Source organism: Callithrix jacchus, chromosome 12 (genome assembly GCF_049354715.1).
Source record: "Callithrix jacchus isolate 240 chromosome 12, calJac240_pri, whole genome shotgun sequence".
Lineage (NCBI taxonomy): Eukaryota > Metazoa > Chordata > Mammalia > Primates > Cebidae > Callithrix > Callithrix jacchus.
In genome coordinates, this window is record NC_133513.1 from 55,319,845 (window position 1) to 55,333,783 (window position 13,939).

At 48.1% G+C, this 13,939-nt stretch overlaps 1 protein-coding gene across 17 annotated transcripts in view; it reads right to left on the reverse strand.

Annotated features, from left to right (window-relative positions):
- KAT6B (lysine acetyltransferase 6B) overlaps nucleotides 1–13,218 on the reverse strand; it is a 208,091-nt gene extending 194,873 nt beyond the window's left edge. For 6 of the 17 annotated variants that reach the window (XM_035267898.3, XM_078345537.1, XM_035267891.3 and 3 more), the window contains exon 1: nucleotides 12,448–12,643. The gene's annotated coding sequence lies outside the window, so the exon portion shown is untranslated. Of the gene's footprint in view, nucleotides 1–11,334; nucleotides 11,525–12,447; nucleotides 12,644–12,761 lie in introns of those variants that run through there. The other 11 variants (XM_035267899.3, XM_078345538.1, XM_035267892.3 and 8 more) reach the window with 2 other exon arrangements.
- Nucleotides 13,219–13,939: the final 721 nt, after the last annotated feature.

A 13,939-nucleotide genomic window follows, 5' to 3' on the forward strand; every position in this document is an offset into this window, starting at 1 on the left:
AATCCCAGCACTTTAGGAGGCTGTGATGGGTGGATCACCTGAGGTTGGGAGTTCGAGACCAGTCTGACCAACATGGAGAAACCCCATTTCTACTAAAAAACAAAAAATTAACCAGGCATGGTGGCACATGCCTGTAATCCCAGCTACTAAGTGGCGGAGGCAGGAGAATTGCTTTAACCCCGGAGGCAGAGGCTGCGGTGAGCTGGGATTGCACCATTGCACTCCAGCCTGAGCAACAAGAGTAAAACTATGTCTCAAAAAAAAAAGAAAAGAAATAATAAAGCATTGTTTGGCAGTTCCTCAAAAAGTTAAACACAGAATTACCATATGGTTCTGTAATTCCATTTCTAGGTATAGACTCACAAGAATTGAAAGCAGATATTAAAATAAATACACATACACTCATGTTTATAACAATACTATTCACAATAGCCAAAAGGTATAAACTGCCCAAATGTCCATCAACAGATGAACAGATAAACAAAATGTGGTACATCCACACCCTGGAATACTATACAACTATAAAAAGCAATGAAGCTTCAATACATGCTACTACAATGTACCTCAAAAATGTTATGTTGTGAAAGAAGCCAGACACAAAGGCAACACATCATATAATTTAATTCATATGAAACATGGGGTCTCAGAGGCATAGCTAGAAAACTGCTGATTGGGTAAGGGTTTTTTTTGTTTTGTTTTTTTTGAGACATAATCCCGTTCTGTCACCTAGGCTGGAGTGCAGTGGCGCAATCTTGACTCACTGCAACCTCCACCTTCCAGGTTCAAGAGATTATCCTGCCTCAGCCTCCCAAATAGCTGAGACTACAGGTGCCTACCACCACATCCAGCTAATTTTTGTATTTTTAGTAGAGATGGGTTTCTACTAAAGGCTTGTCTCAAACTCCTGACCTCATGATCTGCCCACCCCAGCCTTCCAAAGTGTTGGGATTACAGGTGTGAGCCACCGCACCCAGCATGGGTAAAGGGTTTTATTTGGGATCAATGGAAATGTTTTGGAACTTGATAGTGGCAGTGGTGACACAACACTGAATGTACTTAAATGCCACTGATTTACTTTTTAATGTTTTTTTTCATTTTATGTTATATGAGGTTCACCTCAATAACCTGTGCTTTAAAAAAAAATAGAAGGCCGGGCGCGGTGGCTCACGCCTGTAATCCCAGCACTTTGGGAGGCCGAGATGGGTGGATCACGAGGTCAAGAGATCGAGACCATCCTGGTCAACGTGGTGAAACCCCGTCTCTACTAAAAATACAAAAAAAAATTAGCTGGGCACGGTGGCGCGTGCCTGTAATCCCAGCTACTCGGGAGGCTGAGGCAGGAGAATGGCCTGAACCCAGGAGGCGGAGGTTGCGGTGAGCCGAGATCGTGCCATTGCACTCCAGCCTGGGTAACAAGAGCAAAACTCCGTCTCAAAAAAAAATAAAAAAATAAAAAATAGAAATAACAAAGCACTAAACTATAATAATAATACCAACTATTTCCTGACACCTATTGTGGGCCAGTATTTTACATAGATTATCAGTAAACCTTAAAACAATCCTGTAAGGTAGCACTGCTGCTCCATTTTACAAAAGGAAAACAGGCTTGACTTAGACCTCAGAGCCATTAAGTCATGAAGGGTTTTCATTTAGATGCCAAAGCCTAAACACTTTCTGTCTCTTCAGTGGTTTTCAGACTAGGCTCTTGGGATCGCTTGTGAGGAATTACCTCGGGTATTACCTGCAGGTACCCCTTATGGGTTAAACTTTGGGCCATCACAGCACCTTGAACCCAACAGTGCAGCTCCACTTTAACTGTTTTACATACACTGGTCTTCTCCATGGCTTTAAAGAAAGTGTTCCACTGATTACAGAAGGAAGAAGTCTGGAAACAACTGTGGCTGTATCACCTTGCTGAAATCACGTGGAGGATGGATGGGACTGAATCTGGACCTTGAAAGACAATGCTGAGCCTGGATATATGCCTCGTCCCTTGGCCCAAATTCAAATCCTCCATGGCCCAGTGCAAACAACTTCTCAAAAGCCCTAACATCTCTGTCTAACAGGAAGCTTTTAGCTTTTTTACTGTGTTGACATTCATTTCTCACTTTGTATTATGCTTACTTGTGTATTAATCTTGTCACCCCTAATACACTGTAAAATTCTTTTTTGTTTTGTTCTTTTTTTTTGAGATGGGGTTTCACCATGTTGGCCAGGTTGGTCTCAAACTGCTGATCTCAGGTGATCCGCCTGCCTCGGCCTCCCAAAGTGCTGGGATTATAAATGTAAGCCACCACGCCCGCCCTACACTGTAAAATTCTTAAAAACAGGATTCATGCTTGATTCATCTTTGAACACCCTAAGATTCCCAAGACCACAACTTGATCATAAGAGGGGTTCAATGCCTATTTGCTAAATAAATGTATCAGGGAACGAATGAAGGAAATCAAAGTCAAAGAACAGAGGCTAAGAATGAGCTGTTGCCCGGGCACGGTGGCACATGCCTGTAATCCCAGCACTTTGGGTGGCTGAGGCGGGCAGATCACAAGGTCAGGAGATCGCGACCATCCTGGCCAACGCAGTGAAACCCCATCTCTACTAAAAACACAAAAAATTAGCTGAGCATGGTGGTGCATGCCTATAATCCCAGCTACCTGGGAGGCTGAGGCAGGAGAATCGCTGTACCCAGGAGGTGGAAGGAAGGTGCAGTAGCGGAGATCACTACTCCGCTACTAGCCTGGCAACAGAGCAAGACATCATCTCAATAAAAAAAGAATCAGCTGTCAAACAAAAGGGACACCAAGTCCATGTGCCTGACTAGAACAGGTAAATGCTGAAGAGGGATAAAGAAATTAAGTTGGGCCAGGCACAGTGGCTCATGCCTCTGATCTCAGCACTTGGGGAGGCCGAAACAGGAGGAGTGCTGAAGGCCAGGAGTTCGAGACAAGCCTAGGCAACATTGTAAGACCCTCATCTCTACAAAAGCAAAAAATTAGCTGGGTGTGGTGGTGTACACCTGTAGACACAGCTACTCAAGAGAATGAGACAAGAGGATCTCTTGAGCTGCCCAGGAGGGTTAGGCTGTAGTGGGCTATGATTGTGCCACTGCTCTCAAGCCTAGGCTATAGAGCAAGACTGTCTCTAAAAAAGAGAAATATAATTGGCCAGGCACAGTGGCTCATGCCTGTAATTCCAACACTTCGGGAGGCTGAGGCAGGCAGATCGCCTGAGGTTGGGAGTTCGAGACCAACCTGGCCAGCACAGTGAAACCCCATCTCTACTAAAAATACAAAAATGAGCCAGGCATGGTGGCAGGCGCCTGTAATGCCAGCTACTCAGGGAGCTGAGGCAGGGGAATCACTTGAACCTGGAAGGCGGAGGTTACAATGAGCCAAGATCGCGCCATTGCACTACAGCCTGGACAACAGTGTGAGACTCTGTCTCAAAAAAAAAAAAAAAAAAAGAAGACAAATATAATTTAAAAACAAAAAAAAGAATAGAAATAAAGTTGGCTATGAACAAAGCCAAGCTGTGGTGTGTGAATGTGACAGATGAATAGGAAGCCACTGCAGAGGCAGGTGACACCATAACGTACAGTGAAGGGCATGCACACACACAACCCTGTTGAAGGTTTGAATCACTCTGGCAATAATATCCATCTACTCTGGAGGGAAGGGTGATTGAAAGAAAAAACAAAAGCAACCAGTATTTCATCTCTCCAAACATCAATCTTGCTCAACTTATATTTATGAGCCTAACTCAGCAGCAAGCCCAGAGCAGACACTCAATAAAACGTTAGTTGAACTGAATATTTAATTCCCCATCTTTTTAGAGTAACACTAAGTTCTTTCCCACTACTCATTAACATAGAGAGTTTTCAATTCATAAGCTAATAATGTTTTCCAAGGATTTCTAAGAGGCTAAATCACCATAAAAATTATTATTTCAACTAATACATATTATATTAATTGGAAGTTTAATTTTTCATGTCATGCTTTCCTAGTTGACAATATCCTTGTTATGTCATTAAACAGTAATTGTGTAAATGTGCTTCAACAAACAATAACTGAACCATCAATAAACTATTATGGCTTCCATAATCCCTAGCAAAGATTAGTTTCAACATCATCATCATAAATTAGTAGAGACATGTCCCAAATCTCCTGGTGAAAACCATGAATTAGGTTTGCATAGTCATCCCTGCATTTAAGTGCTCAATAGTTTCAGTCTCTAAAATTTAATCACACTGTCAGGAACCTCACAGGAAATCTGATCCCTTGTAAAACAGAGGAATTTAGAGACAAGATGAAAAGTCACTTGAAGTCATCAGGCCTTTGGAGCCAGGGTACACTGATTAGTATGATGATATTATAACTAAGCACTTTCACTTAAGAAATAATCAACTAAATTTAGAGTGCCTTTTTTTAGCATTTAAAACCTCTTATCCAATCCTAGATTTCTCCCTAATTACAAATTAGCTTTCGTTGGTTTTTGATGACAAAGACTGAAAAAAAAGCATTAAGAAAAAAATATTTTTTAAAAAAAATTTTAAATAGAAATACAAAGCCAGGCATGGTGGCTCACGCCTGTAATCCCAGCACTTTAGGAGGCCAAGGCAGATGGATCACCTAAGGTCAGCAGTTTGAGACCAGCTTGACCAACATGGTGAAACCTCATCTCTACTAAACACAAAAAATTAGCCAGGCATGGTAGCGTATACCTGTAATCTCAGCTATTTGGGAGGCTGAGGCAGGAGAATTGCTTGAACCCAGGAGACCGAGGTTACAGTGAACCAAGATTACGCCATTGCACTCCAGCCTGGGCAACAAGAGCCAAACTCGGTCTCAAATAAATAAATAAATTTTTTAAAAACCAGTGATACAAAAAAACAAACTAAACAAATAAATAAAATTAGAGGTGGGGTCTCACTATGTTGCCCAGGTATGTCTTGAACTCCTGGGCTCAAGGGATCCTTTCACTGTAACCTCCCAAAATAATAGGATTACAAACATGAGCCACTGCACTTGGCTGAGAAAAATCTGACATCTTAACTTTTTTTTGAGACAGGCTCTCATTCTTTCTCCCAGGCTAGAGTGTAGTGGCGCACTCTCAGCTCACTGCAACCTTCGCCTCCCAGATTCAAGTGATTCTCCTTCCTCAGCCTTCTTCAGTAGCTGGGATTACAGGAACATGCCACCACGCCCAGCTAATTTATTGTGTTTTCAGTACAGACAGGGTTTCACCATGTTGACCAGGCTGGTCTCGAACTCCTGACCTCAAGTAATCCACCTGCCTTGGCCTCCCAAAGTGCCGGAATTACAGGCATGAGCCACTGTGCCTGGCAACATCTTAACTTTTTAAAAATTCTTCTGAAAAGATAGATGATTCCAGGATTCACTATTAACTGTATTACAGATGCCTTCTGACCAGATATCCAGATACCCTGAAAAATTCAGGTTCGTCTTTGAGAGTCTCATGAATTATAACATTCTAGCTCAACTCTAAAAAATAAGCACATGTACCTACATACACTGGCATACATTTTCAAGGGTTAACAGACCTTCTGTCATCCATCCATGGACCACTTAAGGTCCACTGGCTATAGAGAGAGAGGTATTTTATCCAATTTCACAATAGTTAGCTTTGTGTGCTTTAGTTAAGGCATGTTACACTAAGAGGAAGAAAGTTAATCTTTGTGGTTTTGAATATTATCAAAAAACAGGTTTCTGACATTTTATTCAACAAGTAGGTGTGCTGTGAGGGGAAGTATCAGAGAGTCAGGGATCCAGTCCCCACTTTGCTAGCTACCCAGGCTAGCGGATACTGGATGTGTTACTCAATCAATATAAGTCTCCGTTTTCTCTTCTGTAAAAATGAGAATACTACTCTGTTTTACAGAACTGTTAAGAGGAATCACTGAGATAACAAATATGAAAGAAGCAAGGATGGTGGGAGACACATAACAGGAACACAATAAAATGCTAGCTCATAAAAGGGAAAAGGGCAACACCGTCAGCTGGAGACCTGTAAAATCTAATCTTGCTGAACTTCTGTCTATATGACCATTTTCTCCTAAGAGACAGGAGAAGTCAGCACCTGGCTCTTAGTTACAGCCGCAGAGAAGTAAAACTTCAAGACAGAGAATAGAAAAAAGTGAAGGAAAGCACCAATAGAGTCGTAATGGTGAGGTTGGGGTCCAGAAGAGTGTATTTTACTCACAGTTATACATTGTTTAAGGTCAACAAAGCTTTTAAAGATAATACTGCATAGGAGAGTATCTTCTTGACCCCAGAGTAGGAAAAGTCTTAAAACAAGGTACGAAAGGCACTAACCATAAAGAACAATACATTTGACTCCATTAAAATTAAGAACTTCTATTCATTAAAAGACACCATATAGAGAATGAAAAGGCAAGCCACAATATTTGCAACATACACTCACGACGAAGGACTTGTATTCACAGTAAATAAAGAACTTCTAAATAGCAATAAAAGATACAAGGCCAAATTTTTAAAAGCAGGGTGGGAAAGACTTGAACAGAACTTTATAATGAGGCTATCTGGCTGCACGATGGCTCACAACTGTAATCCCAGCACTTTGGGAGGCCAAGGAAGGCGGATCGCAAGGTCAGGAGGAGTTCGAGACCAGCCTGACCAACATGGTAAAACCCCATCTCTACTAAAAATACAAAAATTAGCTGGGTATGGTGGTGCAAGCCTGTAATCCCAGCTACTCAGGAAGCTGAGGTAGGAGAATCGCTTGAACCCGGAAGATGGAGGTTGCAGTGAGCCAAGATCGTGCAACTGCATTCCAGCCTGGGTAACAAAGCAAGACTCTGTCTCAAAAAAAAAAAGAAAGAAAGAAATGAGACTATCTAAATAGCTAAAAAAAATATGAAGAGCTGTGCAATCTGATTACCTATCAAGTAACTGCAAAATTTACCATATTGGTTAAAATTTTAAAAGCTAAAAAGGCTGACACTGGGGAAGGTGAGAAGCAAGGGAGCTCATACATTGCTGGAGGTAGTGTAACATGATACAATACTTTAGAAGAGTTTAGTACTTAGTATAGATGAAAAGATAAGCATACCTTATGACTAGGGTAACCATATAATTCATCATCTAAACCTAAATACTTCTGAAAACTGAAAGTGTTACAGTTACACTGGGAAAATAAGCAAAAACCAGGATAAATGGTCACCCTAGCTATAAACTGGCAATTTCATTCCTAGGTGTATACCTTAGAGAAACTTGTGCACATGAGCACCAGATGACAGGTATAGGAATGCTCATAGCAGCTTTGTTTTCAATTGCCCCAAACTTGAAACAACTCAAATATTCAGAGACAATGGAATGGATGTTACAAAAATTGTGGTGTATTCTCCTTCTGGGGTCTGCCAGAAGACAGGTATCAGAATATCATGGGCATCCTATAAAAAGGTGCTTAGGCCGGGCGCGGTGGCTCAAGCCTGTAATCCCAGCACTTTGGGAGGCCGAGGCGGGTAGATCACGAGGTCAAGAGATCGAGACCATCCTGGTCAACGTGGTGAAACCCCGTCTCTACCAAAAATACAAAAAATTAGCTGGGCACGGTGGCACGCGCCTGTAATCCCAGCTACTCAGGAGGCTGAGGCAGAATTGCCTGAACCCAGGAGGTGGAGGTTGCCATGAGCCGAGATCATGCCATTGCACTCCAGCCTGGGTAACAAGAGCAAAACTCCATCTCAAAAAAAAAAAAAAAAAAAAAAGGGGGTGCTTAAGGGTGCTTTGGAAATGTAAATTAAGGCATTACAGGGAAGAAATATTCCATCACCCCACTTCTCCCATCCATGCATCATTTACCCCTCTGCAACAAAGACTGATTACTACAGCTCACACATCCCTACTTACTTAAAACTATACTTAATGTAAAACTACTTCTTTAGGCCAGGCACAGTGGCTCACACCTGTAATCCTAGCACTCTGGGAAACCAAGGTGGGTGGATCACCTGAGGTCAGGAGTTTGAGACCACTCTGGACAACATAGCTAAAAATACAAACATTAGCTGGACACATGCCTGTAATCTCAGCTACTTGGGAGGCTGAAGCAGGAGAATCACTTGAACCCGGGAGGTGGAGGTTGCAGTGAACTGAGATAGCACCACTGCACTCCAGCCTGGGCAACAGAACAAGACTGTCTCAAAAAAAAAAAAAGAAAGAACAAAAGAAACGATTTCCTTTTCTTTCCCTCTTTTTTTTTTTTTCTTTTTCACCCTCTCAACCCAGCTTTTCCCAACTCCAGGAAGAACCAGGAAGAGAAGGCCTCCTTTTCTTTTTTTTTTTTTTTTTTTTTTAATCAAGACAGGGTTTCCCCGTATTGGTCAGGCTGGTCTCAAACTACTAACCTCAGGTGATCCACCCGCCTCAGCCTCCCAAAGTGCTGGGATCATAGGCGTGAGCCACCGCACCCAGCGCCTCCTTTTCTCTCAATACAAATGTAGGCATGTGTAGGCACATGGAAAACTGAAAGTACACTGTAGAGAACTAGGAGACTTAAAGTCAGATCACTAAGTTACCTCTTTTATTAATTAGTTTGTGAAAGTCCATGAGAGCTGCTGAAGCACATTAAAATTATCATACTTTCTCATCTACTTTCCAATGCTCACCCTATTTACCTTTCATTCGTGCTATGCCTCACATCTGACAGTTTCCACCTGATCTTCACAAGCAGTGTGTGAAATAAACACATGCTATAATAGCAATGACATAATATCCACTCTACTCAGAAGCCTATGTATGGCTAGTAAGCAAAACTTCCTCTGCCGACCATGTCATTACCATCAGCCATTCCGTAAATTCCTCCTTTCATGTTAAAATCTTCTCTGTCTCTATCTTTTCTTTTTTTTTTTTAAACCATCTCTTCACCTCCCCAACATTTAACTCTCAGTAGAAGTTCTCAGGAAAGAAGAAACGTGTATTATCCTTTCCTTATTAAAAACATAAAATACTGCCCAAATTCATTTTGATAAATATGTAAAGAACTTATGACTAAGAAAAAAAATAGAGTGTTTTATTTCCAGGCTATGCCAGAAAATCTAGGGTATACAATTAAGACAGGAAGAATGCACTTAAAAAACAAGTAAATAAAAAATAAAAGGCTGGGTGCAGTGGCTCATGTTTGTAATCCCAGCGCTTTGTGAGGCCAAGGTAGGCAGATCACAAGGTCAAAAGATCGAGACCATACTGGCCAACATGGCGAAACCCCATCTTTACTAAAAATACAAAAATTAGCTGGGCATGGTGGCGCATGCCTGTAGTCCCAGCTACTTGGGAGGCTGAGGCAGGAGAATCGCTTTAACCTGGGAGGCAGAGGTTGCAGTGAGCTGAGATCGTGCCACTGCACTCCAGCCTGGCAACAGAGTGAGACTCCGTGCCCCTCTCCCAAAAAAAAACTTCCTTGGAGCTCCATAGAACTAAGACTATTCAAATACAACAAATTCCCATTTGCTACTTCCACCTTCTGTTGTATATAGGATGTGTCTTCATATGCTCTACCCTGAATTTCCTTGGTACTTCCAACCCCAAACATACTTGGTTCATTGGTCTTCACTTCCTATTTCCGACATCTGTAATTCTTTATCACTACCCTTTCACAACTTCTGCCTGATACTCTCTTTAACACGTCCCATCACCTTCTACCAATAACAGAGCTTAAACTCCTTCATAAGGCATAGGATACCATTTGTAATCTAACTAACCCCTCCTCTGCCTTTGGGGGAGTTGTCATCACCCACAACGCCCTGTACTCTGCCCATAGCAAAGTACTAGCAAATTCAAAACTATGCAAAATGTCCTATCCCAAGGTATGGTACGCCTCTCTTCCTGGGATACCCTGCTGCCCACACACTCCCTTGAAGACTCCAGATCAAGTTTAACATAATAAATCCAGCCTAGGCCAGCCGCGGAGGCTCAAGCCTGTAATCCCAGCACTTTGGGAGACCGAGGCAGGTGGATCACGAGGTCAAGAGATCGAGACCGTCCCGGTCAACATGGTGAAACCCCGTCTCTACTAAAAATACAAAAATATTAGCTGGGCACGGTGGCGCGTGCCTGTAATCCCAGCTACTCGGGAGGCTGAGGGAGAATTGCCTAAACCCAGGAGGCGGAGGTTGAGGTGAGCCGAGACCGCGCCATTGCACTCCAGCCTGGGTAACAAGAGCGAAACTCCGTGGGTCGCCGTGGCTCACACCTGTAATCCGAACCCTCAGGTAGGCTGAGGTGGGCAGATCACTTGAGCCCAGGAGTTCGAGAGCAGCCTGGTCAACATAATGGGACACCTTTCTCATTTTTATAAAAAATAAATAAATCCAGCCTATCAAACAACTCGTCTCCCAAACTAACACCTTTCTTTGCCCCATCCTCACCCCTGGCGCAGTCCACCAAATCACATTCACCCAAAATTACTGTACAGCCCCACCCACTTTATTCACACCTGCCAATCTGCCCACCCCTCCCAATCCCTTGTCCCCAAGAGACTTTCTGCCCTCCCTCCCCTCCCTTCATATTGAACTCTGCTCTGCTGTCTTCGCATCGTCTTTCAGAAACTCTCCCAAGCATAACCATCTCATCCTTCCATGTTTTAAAAAATACTTCATATCCCAAAGCTATCAAACCTCCTTATTCCAACATGCCGATCCACCCAGACACCTCTTTCCCATCACTGCAATCGTACTTGCTCCTCACATGGGTCAATGCTTCCCCCAACCCAACACTCTGTACTGCCTCCTGAATTCTACTCCACCTCCACCACACCCAAAACCCCTACACGGTCCCCGACAACTGCAATCTCGCCTTTGGCATCATCTCACCTGCCCTCACACCCGCCTCGGTCCGCCTTCCACTTCTCTCAAATTGCATCCCTCCCTAACTCTCCCTCTGCACCTGCTTCTACACCTCCAGCTTCCCCTCCCACTCACCCCTCACTAGTCTTCCTCACACCCTCGCAGGCCCCCCCCCCACCGCTCCTACCAGTTCACTCCCACTCAGAAATTCCCTCTTGGCCCCCGCCTTCCGACTCCCCGAACCCCGCCCCCATCCGATCTCGCCCCGCCCCCTCCGCCCTCGAGCCCCGCCCCTTACCCTAGAGGCCCTGCCGAGGGGCGGGGCCTGTCCCTCCTCCCCTTTCCCCCGCCCCCTACCGTCACGCTCAGGGGCAGCCTGACCCCGAGCGGCCCCGCGGTGACCCTCGCGCAGAGGCCTGTGGGAGGGGCGTCGTAAGCCCCTGAACCCCCCCCCGTCTATTCCCCCCTCCCGCTCAGTCTCCTCCCCTTGGGAATGCGCGGGGTGGGTGACAGACCTGGCCGCGCGCCACCGCCACCGCGCCTGCCGAGTGCGCTGCCGCTGCCTGAGAAAGAAGCCGCGGCTGCCGCCTGGAGGAGGTGCCGTCGCCTCCGCCACCGCTGCCGCCGCCGCCAGGGGTAGGAGCTAAGCCGCCGCCATTTTGTGTCCCCCTGTTGTTGTCGTTGACATGAATCCGACATGACACTGATTACAGCCCAATGGAGTCTCATTAAACCCGAGCCGCGACCCCGCCCCGCCGCTGCTCCATTGGAGGAGACTAAAGATACTTAAGGCCGCCCGTTGGCCTACGGGTCTGTCCGTCACCCACTCACTAATCGCTCTGCAGCCCATTGGGGCAGGTTGCTGCCGGTCATCTCGCTTCCACATAGACACACCCCTCGACCCATCATCCCCCCCCCCTCCGGCACCACCCCGGGGGAGGGTTCACTGCCAGTACCAATCAACAGACTGCTGGGTCCGCCTCTTCCGGGCACCTATTGGTCCAGCCCTTTTTCTCTCTCCTAGATACCGCGCCACCTCTACTTCCACCTACCCGCCCCCTCCACCTCTAGGAAAGGATTGGGTCTACTCGCAGCAGAGGAGCTTGGCCTTATTGGCTGCAGACGACGCCAATCAGGAGGCCCTTTCCCTCTCCCCTCCCCCACTCAACCCCAAACCCCCTAGCCCGCAGCTAAAGTTTGTGTGAGAGCTGATCGCTGGCGGCGGCCGCAGGATTTAGGGGTGGGCGCGGGCGGGCGCGCGCGGGCGGGCACGCGAAGTTAAAATTCGAGGTTCTCAGTCGCCAGCTCCTTCGGTGGAGTGCGCGGACGGGCGCACCGCCCGGAGCGTTCCATCCCGCCCCCTCCTCCACCCTCTCCCCCGTCCCGTCCCGGGCGACTACTCGCCCGCCCCCTGGCTCGCATCCTTCCCCCCCAACACACCCCTACACTTCCAGCCCCAGGCCGGGTGCAGGCAGAACGATGTCGCTGCAACCTCCTCGCCATCCCATGCCGCGGGGGAGCAAGCCCCTACCCGCCGGGCGTGCACCCCCCCGGCTCCACACTCGCCCGTGTCTGCAAGCACGTGCACCGTTCGCCGCTGCCTCCGGCCACCCGGGTTCCCGACTAACCTCGCCTGCAGCCCGGCCAATCGCTCGCTGCCCTTTGTTGCTGCAGCCTGGGTCTCCCCGCTGCCTTCCTCAGCCTCCGCCTCGTCCTTTGCCAGCCGCCCGGGTCCGCAGCGCCGCGCTCCCCCCGCCCGGGACCCACCGCCGCCGCCTCCTTCTCCTCCTCCGCCTCCTCCTCCTCGGCTCCGGGCTGCAGCGCACAGAGCCCGAGGCAGCGCCGCCCAGCCCCGCTCCCCCCGCGCCGCCCGCCAGCCCGCCCGGCCTGGCCGGGGGCGCAGCCCGGACCCCGCCCGCCCCAGTCTCCGCCCCGGGGGTACCTGCCTCCGCCCCGGGGGGCTCCTCTCGCCGCCCTCGGGGGAGGGCGGGGACGCTGGTGTCCGCGGGAGGATGGGGACGCCTGGGCCGTTTGGGGAGGGAAGTGTGCCCGCCGGGGCTGGGACTGAGGTGCGGTCCTCGCCAATGCGCCCCCCCTCCCGTCGCTGTGGGTCCCAAACTTCGTCCTTCGCCCAGGCCTTGCGCCCTCGGGCGATCGCGGCAGTTTTGGGGTGGGGGACGCCTTGGGAGCTGTGTCTACCCTGATCGGGAGGAAGAGGGAGCAGTGACATTCAGCGACTGCGGACAGGGCACGGCGGCGGCATCCTTGGGTGGGAGTGGGGATGTCAGACGCGGGCTGGAGGGGGAAGCTGCCCCTCAGGATGCCCTCTCCCTGCCTGCGAGAAGCTGGCGAGCTCAGCCGCGTTCTGGGTGCTTTCTTGGGCGGTGCAGGCTGATGGCAGAGGTGCTGAGGCGGGAGGGGGGCGGGGAAGACCGCTGGGGGGCCCTTCCCCCCTCTCCTTTAGCCAGCGCTCTAAGGAAGGCTGATGGCGAAGTTCGGTTTTCCAGGCTTCCCCTGGGCCCCCCGAGTTCCTGAGGCCCACTTGAGGGAGGCTGGGGGCTCCTCTGGCCGCCTAGGCGAGGCCACTCTGACGCTGCCCACATGCCTCCCAGAGCTCTCTGGACTCTGAAGAGAGCGACCCTGGTTCTTTCCGAAGGTGAATAGGATGCTGGCAGAGGAGACTTCAGAAAATAGGAAAGGTGGGCTCGAGAAATGGCTCCTAGAGAGTTTGAGCACGAAGTTTCCCTTCCCAGGCGCCATTTCTTTGAGAGGGGGAGGAGAACTATGGCTTCGCAAAAGAACCAAATTTCAGTCATGGTGGCCTGTGTGGAAAACCACCTGTTGCCTGACGTCTGTCCCTAGAGTCAGGGCCGTCTTGGGCTCGGGCAGGTCGATGCAGGGTACCACAGAGGGGAGGCCCCATTGACTCCCGCCCTGGTTGACTCCTGCAGTCTCATGCCACTGACATTGCAGTGGCATCTTCACCTCCCCATTAGAAACCACTGTACATCTAGGTGGGCACTTTGTTAGGACAACTTATCTCCGTCCTTATCTCAGACAAAACAAGCAGCACACGCAGCCCTGTCTTCAAATACAGACCACAACACACGCTTCATTTTT